Consider the following 16,179-nt stretch of genomic DNA (forward strand, 5'->3'; position numbering starts at 1 on the left):
AAACAACAACAATATTGTCTGATGAAGACACACACAGAGGAGAGTGAGTGATAGATAATGATTGATGGAGAGACAGCGAGGAAATTTTGTGATGGAGAGACACACAGGAGAGTGAGTGATAGGGTGGAAGTGATGGAGAGACTCGAAGGGCATCATCTAATGGAGACTCATAGAGAGTAGAGTGAGTGATAGAGAATGAGTGATGAGAGAGACAACAAGGATATTATATGATGGAGATACAGGGAGGTGAGTGAGTGAAGAGAGTGAGTGATAGAGAGGAAGTGATGGAGACAGACACAGAGGAGATTGTCTGATAGTGTCACACATAGTGATAAAACCACAGAGTGATGGAGGGAGAGAGACAATGTGAGACAATGTGGATCTTGTATGATGGAGACATACAGGTAGGAGAGTGAGTGATAGAGAATGAGTGATGAGGGAGACAAAGAGGATATTATTTGATGGAGACACAGGGTGGAGACTGAGTGAAGAGAGGGAGTGGTGAATAGAGATATGGGCAATATTATATGATGGAGACACACACAAAGGAGAGTGAGTGATAAAGAATGAGTGATGGAGACCGTGAGGATATTGTGTGATGGAGACACACACACAGAGGAGAGTGAGTGATAGAGAATGAGTGATGAGCGAGACAAAGAAGATATTATATGATGGAGACACAGTGAGGAGACTGAGTAACGAGAGGGAGTGATGAATAGAGAGACAACGACAATATTGTGTGATGGAGAGACACAGAGAGTGAGTGACAGAGAGGAAGATATGGAGAGAGACTTGAAGATAATCTGATGGAGACATACAGGGAGGAGAGTGAGTGATAGAGCAACAGAGTGAAGGAGGGAGAGAGACCAGTTATTGTGTGATAGAGACCCACAGGGAGTAGAGTGAGTGATAGCGAATGAGTGATGGAGAGAGACAGGATATTGTGTGATGGAGACACAAACAGAAGCGAGTGAGTGATTGGGCGAAGTGATGGAGATTGTCTGATGGAGACACGCAGGGAGGATAGTGAGTGACAGACACAGTGAGGTCAATCATCTAACGACTTTTCTGGACGTATTATTAAAACACCTTCCTGAGCTCCGCCCCGTCCGGACCCCCTCTTCCGGGGCCCCCACCTACGCTCCCTGCACAGGGCCACCATGAGCCTAGAGCCGGCCCTGATTGTACAGACACGTACGATGATGCTCAATACCACACTCACGAACAAAAGAAGTCATTTTAGCAGACGTCAATTGAGTGCCGTTGTCAGTAATCAGCACTGAGGGAAAACCCTCATCAACAAAGACACTCTTTAGGAAACTAATAGTGGAGTCGGTAGTAATCTCCCTCATAAAATGAATAGCCAACCACTTAGAAAAGCAATCAATTACAACAACAGCAAAATGCTGATTAAAAGGTAACTCATTCATTGGACCAATGAAATCAAGGCAGATACTGTGCCAAGGTAGATCCTTAAATGAAATACTACCAACTGAATGAGAGCCTACAACTTTAAGACGTTTTTCTCCCTCCTTACAAAAACTACACTTAATTACACAATCCACAGCATCGGAATCAATCAAAGGCCACCAGAAATTTTCTTTCACACGTCTTTGGGTGAGGGTCTGCCCCAAATGACCCTCATGAGCCATGTTAAGAATCTTACTCCTCAAAGAACTAGGAGGAATAAAACGATCACCTCTCATCAATACATTCTTACCAGAAAAAGATAATTTACTCAAGACTCTAAGAAAGGGTCTAACTGGAGGCTCGACAGTACTCTCTCTTCTCGACCCTTTGACAACAAGATCCACCACAGCTTTTAAAACAGAATCCTCCTCCATGCCCTTTGACCACTCCTCAAAAGAAAAGGAACCTTCCCCCAAGAACAAGACATCTTGTAAGAAGGCAACTGCAGTATCATCCGGCACATCATCCAACGAGTTTGGCACCGTACTAGACTGCACAGGAATACAAGATAGGCAGTCCGCCTGGATGTTCTTCCAACCATGTACAAACTCCACTTCAAATTGATAATCCTGTAGACGAGAAGCTAATCTGGCCAACCTGGGTGAGCCCTTCCCAGTACCCCCAGGAGCTAAAACATTAAGCAGGGGCTTGTGATCTGTACGAAGAACAAATCGAGAACCCCACAAGTAAGTTCTAAAATAACTTGCCCCCCAAGCAGCCGCAAGTGCTTCCCGTTCGATGACAGAATAATTTAATTCAGATGCAGTCAACGGTCTGGATGCAAATGCAATGGTTTTCTCCACACCACCATGTTTTTGAAGAAGAACAGCACCTAGGCCAATCCCACTCGCATCCACCATCAGAATAGAAGAGAGATTGGTATCAAATGGAGTAAGTACATTAGCAGATTTGAGTTCGGCTTTGATCTCATTGAAACAAGAATCTTGCTCACTAGACCACAAAAATTTGACCCCCTTTTTTAACTAACACCTCATAGAAGCAGTCTTGGTTGAGAAATCCCTAACAAACTTAGCATAGAACTTGATTAGCCCCATGAAAGATCTGAGCTGCTCCTTATCAGCTGGGGGAGGAGCTAACTCAATGGCTTCTAACAAGTTTTTCTTCGGCTTGACACCTTCAGCAGACAAACAAAATCCTAAGTATTCCACTTCTTTGACCAAGAACGCACATTTCTCTCTCCGCAAAGTGAGTCCAGCCTCAGCAACTCTGCGCAAAACACTTTGTAAAACGCTGTTGTGCTCCTCTAGCGAATCACCAAAAATCAGGATATCATCCTGAAAGTATATTACTTTGTCTAACCCCTTAAACACCTCGGTAACCATATGCTGGAAAACGCTCGCAGCTGAAATTAGCCCAAACGGTAACCGAGTGAATTGAAAAGTGCCTTCACCAGTAACAAAGGCTGTCAGATGTTTAGAAGTTTCCTCAAGACGAATCTGGTGATATGCATGTTTCAAATCTAACTTACTGAAAAATTTAGCTCCCTTGAGTGTGGAAATCAATTCCCCAATATTTGGCAACGGAAACACGTCAGCCACTACATACTTGTTCAATGAGCGCAGATCCACACAGAACCTAATTTTGTTGTCAGGCTTCTGAGAAATCACAACAGGGGAAATCCATGGAGACGCTTCCACAGGCTCTATAATCCCCCCTTGCAACATTTCCTCCAGAACAGATTTTACATCATTACGCAAAGCAAAAGGCACCCGTCTAGCTTTGTGCTGAATAGGAATACTACCCTCTTTGAACACAATTGTATGGGAGTACCCCTACAATTCACCCAATTGTTCTCTGAAAACATGATTGTAACTAGTGAGTATATCATCAACAGTGAGATTGTCTAGAACCAAAACAGGTTCCTCAGCTCTTGGATTTACCACAATGTGTAAGTCATATTGATGCGAACGTCCCAAAATGGCAGGGCCATCCACAGATACATACACTTTACCCCAAGTAAACCTGTCTTTAAAAACAATCTTCCCCTCAAAGTAACCAAGAAGATTAATTTTTTCTCCCTGGTAACCAGAGGGAAAAATGTCACAATCTTGAAGACACTGGTCACCCCACACAACCTTTAACAAAGACGCAGGAATGATGGTCCACTTTGAACCAGTGTCAACCATTAGATTGATACGTTTGTCATCAATCACAAAATCAGCTTTTGGAATTCGCTCTCTTTTCTCCAGACAGGAACATACTGAATCACACAAAACAAGAATTTTGTTCACATCTCACTTTAGTTCACCAAACTCATCCACCACAGTTACTCTTGAATTAGACTTGTTTTTGCACATCTTGGCAAAATGACCTAGCTTACCACACCGCAAGCACTCTTTGTTATTCGCAAAACAAAACTTTGCCTCAGATGAATGTGAATAACTACCACATCTTTAACACATTTTAGAATGTGGCCTATTAAAGGGTTGATGAGAAACATTTTTCTTTTGAAGAACATAACCTTTTTTTCTCACAATAGCAATGGCAGCGGCTTCACTGTCACTATTATCACTATTAACTAATTTGTGCGAGACTTCGGCAACCTTTGCTTCTAAACCACTCTTCTGTAATTCTTTCATACACTTTTCGCTCTCTTCAACTATCTTGGCTAATTCAATCGCCACTTTCAAAGTAGGGTTTTTAGCTGCCCACAAACGTTCTTGTATTTTGCGATTATTAGCTTGTACAATAAGTTGATCCCTAATGAGCTCATCTGCCATTTGTCCAAAGTTACATTTTACAGACAATTCACGCAAACGTGCAACAAAATCATCAATACTCTCATCTTCAAGTTGTTTGTTCTTATAAAATTTGTATCTCTGTAGAACTAGATTCTCCTCTTTTCCAAATCTAGTTTCCAGTCTTGTGACCGCTTCTTTAAACTCGTCCAGAGGTGAGGATGAACCAGAAGGTAACACTTGTGGTAAAAACTTAAATATACGCTGTCCCTCCTTCCCCAAGGTTGTCATGAGAAGAGCCTTTTTCCTTTTAGGCGAAAAATCATCTCCATATAATGCCTCTATATAATTGTTAAACATTGCAATCCAATCTTCCCAAGCAGTAGATGAGTTTCCAGGCTCGCTATGGAATTGAGGAGGAAGAGCTACATTGACTGGCTGTGCCATTGTCAAAACACTCAACTCAGGAATAATATGTAAATAAAGAACCACAATTAAAAGTATCGAGTGGTTTAGGCAATGATTTGGAGAAATGTTTAAAATAAGCGCTAATGTCACAATAGCAAGTACAAGTTGGTTTAAATAAAGCGTTAGTATTAGTTAATTCCAGTAATGTTTAAAACAGTAACTACCAACTTGTGTCAGAGAATGGAAGGTAAACAACTTTAAGATAGCGCAAAAAGAAATTCACGCTTACTGCTAATCCACGGAAGCAGATGTTTTATGAGAGCAGATAACGAATAATCCGATGAATGGCCGATGGTGCAAAAGGAAACGCACATTTAATTAAACTGCATTAACGAAGTATTCGACGTGACCATCGAAAGTCGATACACTTTCTGAAAGATGGCCGACAGCTTCAGACGTCACGTCAGCGTCAAACGTCAGACGTGTTTGACCTTACGCTAGTGACGCGCAGTGTCTGGTTAGCCGGTTGCCAGGTGACACGAAGAATGCTATGCGTCAGACGCAAGAGCTTCCGAGTTGTCTTGGAAACAAGAAGATGACCAACTCACCGCTAAGCAGTTGCCAAGGCGATACAGAGGTGACGTCAATAGTTTGAAGCAACGGCAATACCAATAGGGAAAAATGATGAAAATTTAATTACGCTTTGTTTTCCTTGGTACCGCTCGACGTTGAAAGTAAAAGGACGTCTTTTCCTTTCACCGCTTGTCACACAGGATTCACTGGGAAACAGAGCACTGTTCTTCCGTAAAATTCAGCTCCACTGCAGTTCAGAAATCTTGGAAAATGGCCAGAAGCATCCACAAGCCAAGTCGCCAAATGAAGTAAGTAAGAATGAGGATCTTACACGTTGATAGAAGGCAGGAAATAAGTTTAATGCAGCACAGAAGAAAACAGGTCTGTAACCCATCTGGCCAAAGCTCTAACTGCCACAGCATAGAATACACATAGGTATCACAGGTAGAATTCATAAACAATCTAGAAGGCTAACACTGAAGAAAAGCTAAGCACAATACAACACTTACCTTATTATATTAACTATGCTCCCATTTGAGGCTTGCCAGGCTTTCCAGAGTGCATGAAAGATAAGCTGGTTAACCTCATGAACATGGGGGGAATAATCAGATAAGGGCCGTTGGAGGAGGAGGGGCAATCTGGATAAGGCTGCTAGTGAGGAACTCTTGCAGTATAAATGCTATCAATTGAGGAGCTGGTTTCACGCAAAGTGCGGTAGGGGACCTTTGACGAATGCCCTGGAAGAACAGTTAATGAATAAGGCTTGCAAAAAAATGGAAATTGCTACCTCAGATTGGTTAATACTGAACATTGTGGATGGACACTTTAAGCTCCCAGAAGAACTATGGGGAGGAGATCTGCCAATGCCAGAGCTACAGGATGAATGACAAGTATTAAGGTCTACACTTTATGGTGCTGTGGGGCCTGCTTTTCAAAAGGAACTATCTCTCCACTCTGCATAGGGTGTACTGGATTGCGAAGATGGGCAATAGAAATTTAGCAGGTTGCATGAAGTGCGGTGCAGTGAAGGCAGATGGTGCCCACATGTTCCTGGAATGCCCCCTAATCAGGACTTACTGGGAAAAAGTGAGTGGGAGCATTTCAAACTTAAAGAAAATGCAGATAACCTTCACACTGGTTATCCTTGGTTGTTTGGATGGCCTAATTCTGTTGAGTAAAGACAATAGTAACTGCTATTAGTCTTAGTCCTCCGAGCAAGGAAAGAACTTTGCAGAAAAAGTGCTGTCCAAGCTAACCTCGACCAGGGCAGAATGCTTCACCTCGGTGAGACATGTAGTAGAAATGATCATTAAGGACAGATCTTACAGGAAAATAAAGATTTGGCAAGCTGTGCTAACCATTGAAACCTAGCTAAAGACGTATAATAATTAACATGACATTATTTCAAGTGACTTAGGTAAAATACTGAGGTAAACAAAAGGTAAAATAACGTGTCCACTAATTACACCAGACTCCTATTTCAGTACGTGACCTTGGTTAAGTAAATCCAAATTACCACCATCACCCTCGGAGGGTATACAGAACATCAGAAATTCCACACTTGGGTATACTGTTCAGAGGGAAAACCCCTAGTGATGGTGTCTTCTCTCCGTCAATGCTGTTAATATGACAGACTTGGAGAGATACCTACAAACTGTTATGCCTGGATAAAAATGGGCACAGAGGGGCACCATTGTGGTCCAATATGTGTATTAAAGTATAGCAGAAGATGATTAATTGGCCAATATAGGACAACTGGGGGATCAGAACTGTAGAGGACCTGTACGAGGCAACATCTTTTTGGTCCTTTGAGGCACTTTGTACTAAGGATACTTTGCCCACTTCCCAGCTGTGGCACTATCGCCAAGTATGAAGTTGTCTGAAAAGCAAGGTTGGGCCACACACAGCCCCATTACCCGATTTGCCAAATCAAAAATACCTAAAGACATATGATAAACCTAGAGCTTTGATCACTAATCTCTATCAGATACTTACAGACTCCTTGTATTCTACCTCCACTAGAATGAAGTCCAAGGAATACTGCCTTGGAGACTTTAGGTGAGGATTACTGATGAGGATTGGAACACCATCCTAGAGCATATGGATCAGTCTGTGAGGGAGGCAAGATTAAATCACGCCTGTTTCAAGGTGCTGCATAAAACCCCTCCCAGGGGTGAGTCCTCCTTGCCCCCTCCTGCCTCCATATCTGCATCTCTTTCAACTTTTAATTAATCCAATGACAACGTGATTTGGTGCCTTAAAAGGTCGCAGTTTGATCAAACATAACCTGGTTGTATATGTCGCAAATCATATGGCCATTCATAAACATCCATGTTATTGCATCCTTTTCATTGTACATTCATTGTTGTTGCTCGCTCACAGACAGTATATTTTGCGAGGTTCCCCTTGTGCTGGGCCTTTTTGTTTCTGGTTCCATGCTTCACCTTGCTACCGAATTTTGTGGGTGTCGTCAGGACCTGCCCGGGCTGCAAGTGCCGTTCCGCTTGCCCTGGACCATTTATTAGCCACTCGCCTGCTCTTTAGGGCCCCTGCTGTGTGGCATCCCAAGGACCCTGTGTGAGCATTTCATCTACCCATCCTGTGGCTGTGTCCTGTCATTTAGCTCCCTCAGTACCCCTGACGTGAGGCATCCCAAGGGCCCTGTGGGGTCATTCATGGTCACATCATTCATGAGCATAACAACTGCTCACTTAATGTCCATGCGACATATGTCGTGATCTTTGCAGTAATTCTTGCTCGCTGTATGGACCCAGCCTCCTCAATTTACAGGGAAGGGAGGGGTCCCTTGCCTGGGCTTCTGATTCACAGGTCTAGGCTTCAACTTGCTACCAACTTGAAGGGTGTCCATCAGGAACTGCCCGGGCATCAAGTCCTGTCCCACTTGCCTTGGACCCTTTCATGGGCCCTCCCTGCTCCTAGGGGTCCCTGCCCTGAGGCATCCTGAGGCCCTTGCTTGAGCATCTACTCTATCCTTCCAGAGGTATTCCTTTCATTTTGTTCCCTCTGTACCCCTGCTATGAGGCATCCCAAGGGTCCTGCAGGAGCATCATATCTGTTCTTTCTATGGCGGCACGCCGCCCTAGGCCCCCTCAGTATCACAGCCGTGAGGCATCCCAAGTACACTGTGTGAGTCTTCGATCTACCTCTAGTAATTTTTCTCTCTTTTGTGTATCTTTCCTGGGTTCCTTCTGCCTCACCTCTGACTTGCGGCTGTGACGCCCGCTTCCTTTTGGTGTGGGTGGGTGGGATTCTGTGTTCCTCTTGCAGGGGGGGTTGTGTATTATCTCTGGGCCTTGTGCCCCTATTTAACCCCTCAGCTGCTTGCCGCCTTGCCCCCTGATTGGGGGGGGCCGCCAGCTACCTTTGGGCTACCATTCCTGGTTGCCCTTTTTTTGTGGCCTTCTGCAACGGGCGTTGGGCTTCCCGCCTCCGGGCAGCATTTGTCCCGGGCCTCCAACTTAGACAGGCCAGACTAGCTCCAAATGATTTCTGTTGTACATACCCTGAATGCAACCTTTTTTATATTTTGTCCCCCTGTACCCAGCTTCAAGGCTATCAGTGGGTCGTGTGAAGGGCTTTGATGGTCCTAACTTATACTACTTTGATGAGAAAGCACAGCTTGCAGTATTACATGATACGCTAAGCACGGAGGAAGCCCCCTCCCACTGGCGAAGGTATATGTTGACAGTGCTTATGGTGGACAAATATGCACGCTCCAACATTGGTGTACTCCACTCATGCAGAGGGGATGGCTGAATCAATCAATCAACAAGCTTTATTCGAATTGAGTTAACAAATTCATAAAAGCACACTTAATAAAAATCATTTTAAAAACAAACAGCAATTATATTCATAAGGTGGTCACTATTTGTACTGTACAGATAAAATATTACATTTTTAAAATATAAGATTTGATTAAATTTCATTTTTACACATTTAGAGAATATTCAGTTAAATGGTCTTTCTAAACCTCAAGATTGCTCGCAGGAGGGAAGTTACTGTAATAATGGTGTATTCATCTTCTAAAGTTCTTAGCTTATTGTAAGCCTCTCTGGATGATCTTAAGCCCCATGAAACAAGGAGGGGTTTCAACAGTTTCCTCCTTGGATGAGTATAAAAGGAGCAAAAGAGGATACAATGGATATTCGATTGCATAGACATATCATCACAAGGACAAAGTCTTTTTTCCCTAGACCAATCATTACGATGTGGTAATGTTACAAGCCTGTAAAACGTTTCAAGCCGGAAGAGAGTAAGGAGCATACGATGATAGAACGGTTGCTCTAGCAACAGATATCGCTGGATGCCCTGGTGTGGTGTTACCTCATCATGGTTCAAAACAGTACTTTGCCCTTTGTTCCTTCCATCTTTTAGATTCAAGGTGTTCTTGAAGGGATTTTTTTAGAGCAGATCTTGATAGAGACTCCATGGTGTCAGGATTGGTAAAATATTCCAGATGACCCATTTCACAAAAGAACTTTTTGACGTAAGTAAGCCATTTAATGTTATTGACTCCATCTGTTGCCATGCAGTCCTCGATTATGTCTCTATTTAGAGTAATGGCAAGGTTGGTCCAAACATTGTGCCAGAGTAGAATCGGGGCAGATTTTATAATGTCCGTAACATACTGTAAAGCCACTTCCTCGTGCAACACATAGGTTGATGTACTTTTCGCGGCGGCCAGTAAGAACCGCAAATCTGAATCATTTAGGCTGGTCACATATGAAAAGCTGTATGTAAAATGGAATACTAGCTCTCCATTTTTATCAGTGTTTGAGGCCCCTTTATGCGCCTTCTCGAACATTGCTGTTTCAGCTATTAGGCAGGCCAGGCTTGGGGAACAAGTATTCACAGTTGATACTGTCAGAGAATGGGCAGGGGACCCCAACACTGTCCCACAGGAGGGGCATTACAGTGGCATGATATGCCGGCTGTACATGGCACAAAGAAGCAGAGAAAGGGGCACTATGTGTGGTGACTCCATTGGGGTTATCTTGCGAGAACACGGACAACTTGGCATATGAGGCATCATCGAAAATGTGTTTTATTTAATTTTATTTCATTATTTGTTTATTGCTTCCTTTGGAGTGAAGGTTCTTTACAGGAGTCTCGCTGTATTGGAAAACAGCAAATTTTACTTTATAATATAGAGGTCAGTGGGGAGTACTGTGGGAGAGACGTGATGTGAATATGGTGTGCAGTTGCCTGTTGGGACGTACAGTTTTTGTTCGTATTACATTGTTCTTCTGTTTTTCCTCTTTTTTGCAGTTTATAATGCTTGACCCTCTATCTGTCTTTTATTGCAAGCACCTGATGTGTGATATTGTTGGAAATCAAATAACGAAATAAATCACAAAAGAAATTAATAGCTTGATGAGTAATGTTTTTCCTTTTTTTCTGTGATTTTAACTTCTCCATTCTTAACGGAAAGAACAGTACAAAAACATACTAGAATACACATTAAAACTTTGATGAACTCCTCACACCTCACATGGTACACATTTATATTTTTGAACGAAGTTGAGGTCTGTTGGTCGAGGGCTTGGGCAGCTATAAAGCTGTTGCAAAGTCAGGTCACATGTTTTGATGATGCTTGTCTAGAGGTATGTTTGTTAAGGGGTGTTACAAAGAGGAAGCAGATTACTTTCCAGAATGATGGTAAAGAATCAACCAACATACAGAAACGTATTGCACACCTTCTTTTGTCTCAATTTCTTCTTCATTTAATGAACCGAATGTTTATCTCGTGCGTGCTCACCGTTGACGTGTTAAGCCCACAACAACACGTGTAGAATTAAACTCATCAAAATTTGAGGCAACTTTTTGCCTCAACATCAGTGGCGATAAACATCATACAGAAGGATGGCCCGCTGTAACATGAGAAACCTAGAAAATTGCAGACTCTTGCTGGAGGTGTTAAAAGAATGAAAGTGACAACAAGCAGAGGATGAATAGGATGAAAAAGAAGTTTTGAAATAATGGAAAAGTTTAAGAAATGGATGCAACTGCATATTTAAAAAGGCTGTCGCCACTGATGTTGAGGCAAAAAGTTGCCTCAAATTTTGATGAAAGAATCAACCAATCAATAAATTGTAAGCATGCTACTCACCAGTGAGGGTCTCAAGGTGCTGGGGGGTCCGCAGATCTGTTTAGTCGAAGAGCCAGGTCTTGATGGTCTTCCTGAAGGTGTTCAGGGAGCGTCTGATGTCTGCTGGTAGCTCGTTCCAGGTCTTGGCTGCAATGTGAGAGTAGGATCTTCTGCCTGCTCTGGCTTTGTGGATGCGCGGGGTTTCAGCCAGTGCGAGGTTGGAGGATCTGAGGTTTCTTTTGGGTACGTGGAAGTTGATTCTGTCGTTGAGGTATTTGGGTCCGTTGTTGTGTAGACATTTGTAGGCGTGAGTGAGGATTTTGAAGGTGACTCTTTTTTCCATGACGAGCCAGTGAAGTCTTCGTAGGTGTTGGCTGATGTGTTCGTGCCCGGGGATGCCAAGGACGAGTCTGGCGGTGGTGTTCTGTATTGTCTGGCGTTTGCGTAGTAGGGACTTGTTGATGCCGTTGTAGAGTGCGTTTCCATAGTTCAGTCTGCTGGTGATGAGTGTGTGGGTGATAGTCTGCCTTGACTCAGGAGGGATCCATTTAAAGGTCTTGCAGAGGATGTGGAGGGTGTTGAATCAGCTGGAAGTGACGGAGTTGACCTGTTTGTTCATGGTGAGTGATGAGTTGAGTACGATGCCAAGGTTTTTGGCATGGTCTAAGGGAGTAGGTGGGCTTCGAGGGCGGTCAGCCACCAGGTGTTGTCCCATGCTGAAGGGGTGGTTCCATGGACAAGGACTTCTGTCTTCTTGGCGTTGAGCTTCAGACAGCTGTTGGTCATCCAGACTGCGATGTCTTGCATTCCTTTCTGGAAGTTGAGTTTGGCGGTGGTGGGGTCTTTGGTGGGGGAGAGGATGAGATGGGTGTCGTCAGCGTAGGATACGATGTTGAGGCCGTGTTGTCTGACGATGGCTGTGAGGGGGGCAATATAGATGTTGAAGAGGGTCAGGCTCAGTAATGACCCCTGTGGGGCTCCGCAGGTGATTTTCATGGGATCGGAGAGGAAAGGTGGCAGTCTGATCCTTTGGCTTCTTCGGTGAGGAATGATCAGATCCAGTGCAGTGCTGTTCCTTGTATGCTGGCGTCGTGTAGTCTGGAGACTAGTGTGCGGTGGGAGATGGTGTCAAAGCCCACTTATAGGTCGAGTAGAATGAGGGCTGCGGAGTGACCAGGAGGGTTCAGATGTCCTCCGTGGCGGCGAGCAGGGCGGTCTCGGTGCTTTGTTTGCTTCAGAATCCAGATTGGGACAGGTCAAGGATGGCATTCTCCACGATAAATCGTGTCAGTTCCCTGTTGACTGTTTTCTCTGCAACTTTGGCTGCAAAAGGGAGGAGCGAGAGGTCGGTGGGGTCAGCTGTGGGCTTCTTGAGCAGGGGCCTGACTTCTACAAGCTTCCAGTCATCTGGGAAGGTTCCTGATTTGAACGTGGTGTTGATGGTGCGTTGTAGTACGGGTGCGATGGTGGCCACGACTCTGTGGTAGATGTGAGGGGGCAGGGGTCGGTATGGACCCCTGAGTGGATGCCTTTCATGTTTGAGGTGGTGTCTTCGGTCGTGGCTGGTGTCCAGTTGTAGATGGTGGGCTGGCTGGTGTCTCGTGGGGGCGGAGGGCCGGCTGTGGCGTCTGGTGGATTGTCAAAAAAGTTGTCGTAGAGGTTTTTGATTTTGAGGTGGAAGTAGGTTCCAAGCTTGTCTCAGAGGTCTTGGGGCGGGCGATGTCAGTGGCTTCACTGCATGGGTTGGTGAAATCCTGAATGACACTGAAGAGTTCCTTGGATTTGGTGGAATTGGCAAGGATTTTGTTGTGGATGAAGTTCCTTTTGGTGGTTCTGATTAGGTTGTGGTAGCCCGTCATGGAGTCCTTGTAGGTGGTGTAGTTTTCAGTTGTCTTGGTGTTTCTCCAGTTCTTCTCCAGGCATCTGCTGGTGCGCCCGGCTTCTTGGAGATTGGTGGTGAACCAGGCGGGTTTCCTGGGGCGCTGTTTGTCGGGGTTGCATAGCCGGGCAAGCTTTTCTGCGCAGTTGGAGATCCAAGAGCGGAGTCCTCTTGCTTCCACGTTTACGTCAGACACCCAGGTGTGGTTGGGGCTGGTTTGGGTGTCTTGGGTTTGTTGACGGTAAAGTCCAGGCAGTCGTGGTCGGTCCATGGCGGTTGCATTGTGTGGCTGAAGTCACCGCTGTTTCCTGCAGAAAAGATGAGGTCGAGGGTGTGTACTGCTCTGTGGTTCGGTGTGGTGATGAATTGTTTAAGTCCAATGTTGGCGAGGTTGTCACGAAGGGTGGTGAAGTTGGGATCAGTGGGGTGAGGATGTAGTTCATTGAGGTGATAGCTTGGGTGCGATGAAGTTGGTGATGGTGGTGGTGAAGGGTGTCCGGGGGCTGGGGGGTCAGTAGACGAGGGTGCTTTGGAGTGTGGCGTTGGGGCTGGTCTGGATATGGAAGTGTAGGTATTCGGTGAAGGGGATGGTTTTGCTGGAGGTGGTGAGGCGGAGGGTGCTCTTGTGGGTAATGGCGATGTCCTTTCCGAGTTGGTTGGGGTGGTCCTTCCTCTGGATATTGTATCCGTCCGGGATGGTGGTGTTGATGTCGGGTTGGAGGAGGCATTGGCAGGAACAGAGCGGCCTCGAACCCAACCAGTAGGAGGGTGTCGGAAGGTCTGACAGCAGGTCAGATCACAGCAGAGCTGCTGGGGAGAGAGCTGGCCTCAGACCAGAGTCTATGTGTGTGAACTGATCAGTGTGTAAATATATTATGTAGGTAGATGAGTAACATTTCTGTCATATACTTGTTGGTCAGGTATAGGAGCTTGCATATGACCCTCATTTGATTGGGATCCAGTGGAAATGCCCATGGGGAGGTGATACTGGCACATATCTTTAGTTCTGTGGCATCGTCATTCTCTCCATAGAAAGCGCACACCGCTATTGAAAGAAGGCCATGGAAGGCGGTGTAGCATCCTACCCAGTCAAGGAGCATTCAAATAAATATGCCACACAGGGAGCTCTGTAAGAGATGTCTTTATTCTTTAGCATACAAACACACACTAGGCACTCATTATTTCATAACCATTAATAACCACACCTAGACACGTCCCAGCAAGTTACATAAATCCACTGTTAAGTCTGCCCAGAACTGCAGGGGTTCTAGTGCACATAGTCTCACTATGTCAGGATTCTTGTCATTCGCGGATCGCTGCTACAACACAACGTAATGACAGAGTTCGCAGCGCAAGCAGAGAACCACATTACCCAGCAGGCCATGGGACATGTTGCGTGTGTAACGTAGGCACGCAGAATCAGGAAGTAAAGAGCTCGCCGAAGACGCCGACATCGCGATTATTTTTGCCAGATGACGGAGTGGGTTGGTATGCAGCCGTTCCAGTAAGATACTTCTTGGTTCCTCTTTTGCTGAGAGGCATTTCTACGTATCCTTCACAGTTCGTGAACTATCTCCCTGTCGGAAGAGACGAGTCCTTGCCGTCTCATTGCAGGGAGAAAACAAAGACTTGGCACTATTGGATGTTGTGAAAGACCCGTTTGTTCACGGGTCTTTGCGAAACTCTATGCTACCTTAAAACCAATAGAGAGCGTTTGTGCACAAGTTGTTTTCTGACTTATTTACATTGATATGTGATTGCATGATCATCTAAGAGTCATTAGACGCCTGTGGAGCACAGGAGCTGTGCAGGTTCGGCTGAACACATTGAGATGATTACACTCTTGACTTCTGAACCTTTATGAGTTGTCTTCACGCTATTTTGTTACTCTTTTCATCCCTACACAGGAGAAACGAGGTAGGGGTTTCAAGTCAGAGGGATTGTTACAACCACAGAAATGCAAATAGACCTTGTTTGGTATGCAGAAGGATAGTTGTTCTTTAGTTCAGGTTCCTTTGGGAATGAGAGTTACATGATATAGTGTGTCTTCCTTTGCAGTTGGTTACAACACCCTGGCATCCCCCCGAAACTCCTTTCTCCTAGGTTTCAGGTCCACCGTATTTTCCTTTACAGGTAGGGGTGACACCAGAACATACAAGAAAGGAAAGGAAGTGGGGGGGTTCTCATAAGGTGGTACGGGGGTGTATTCTAATTATCTGTAATTCTCGTTTCAGATCTCCCTCCCTGCTGTCCCCTTCCTTTCCTTCCCCTGCGGGACTATCCTAGTTGCCTGTGTTTACAACTTCAGGCTCTGGGGGAGTTGGGTAGGGGACGTTATAGGTAATTCAGCACAGCCCCGAAGAGATCAGAAGAAGGAGCCTGACACACTACACCACTTCTCCCCCTTGGTTAAATGAAGAGTACAAATAACAGTTGCATTACATTTCTTCAATAAGTCATAGAGGTGCTCGCACTAGTCAGCCAGATCAAATGGTGTGAGCTGGTTGAAATGCACTCTGAATGTGCACAGAGAGAACAGGTTCTGATGCTTGATCTGGACTATTAGGTGGGACCACCTCATTCATGATTGCAGGAGCTGACAAAAATCGAGGGAGGTGCTTAAAGTGTGATGAGTCCCATTTGATGGGCTTACCCGCACGATCAGCCATCACCATGTGTCCTTTGCATGTCACAACCCTCAGAGGATCGACAGAAAATAGAGTTTATCAACAACTGGAGTGTCTGTTTTTCTGCTTTCCTTTCTGCTCGACCAGGACCCAGTCACCATCATTGAAGACTGTTTTCTGAGCTCGTCATTGCCGATCGGCATATGTTTTCATCCTGCACTTTTGAGAAGTGTCTGTGACATGAACCTTATTAGTAGTAAAGGATTGGTTTACTTTCAACTGTGGTAGTCTGGTTCCGATGGCTCTCCCAGATAGCAAGGAGCAGGACTCTCACCAGTTGTGGAGTGAAGAATTGAACGATTTGCACAGAGAGGTTCACACAGGGCATCGATTTCCTCCATTGACGCTTGTTGA

This window comes from Lissotriton vulgaris, chromosome 6 (genome assembly GCF_964263255.1).
Source record: "Lissotriton vulgaris chromosome 6, aLisVul1.2, whole genome shotgun sequence".
Classification (NCBI taxonomy): Eukaryota; Metazoa; Chordata; class Amphibia; order Caudata; family Salamandridae; genus Lissotriton; species Lissotriton vulgaris.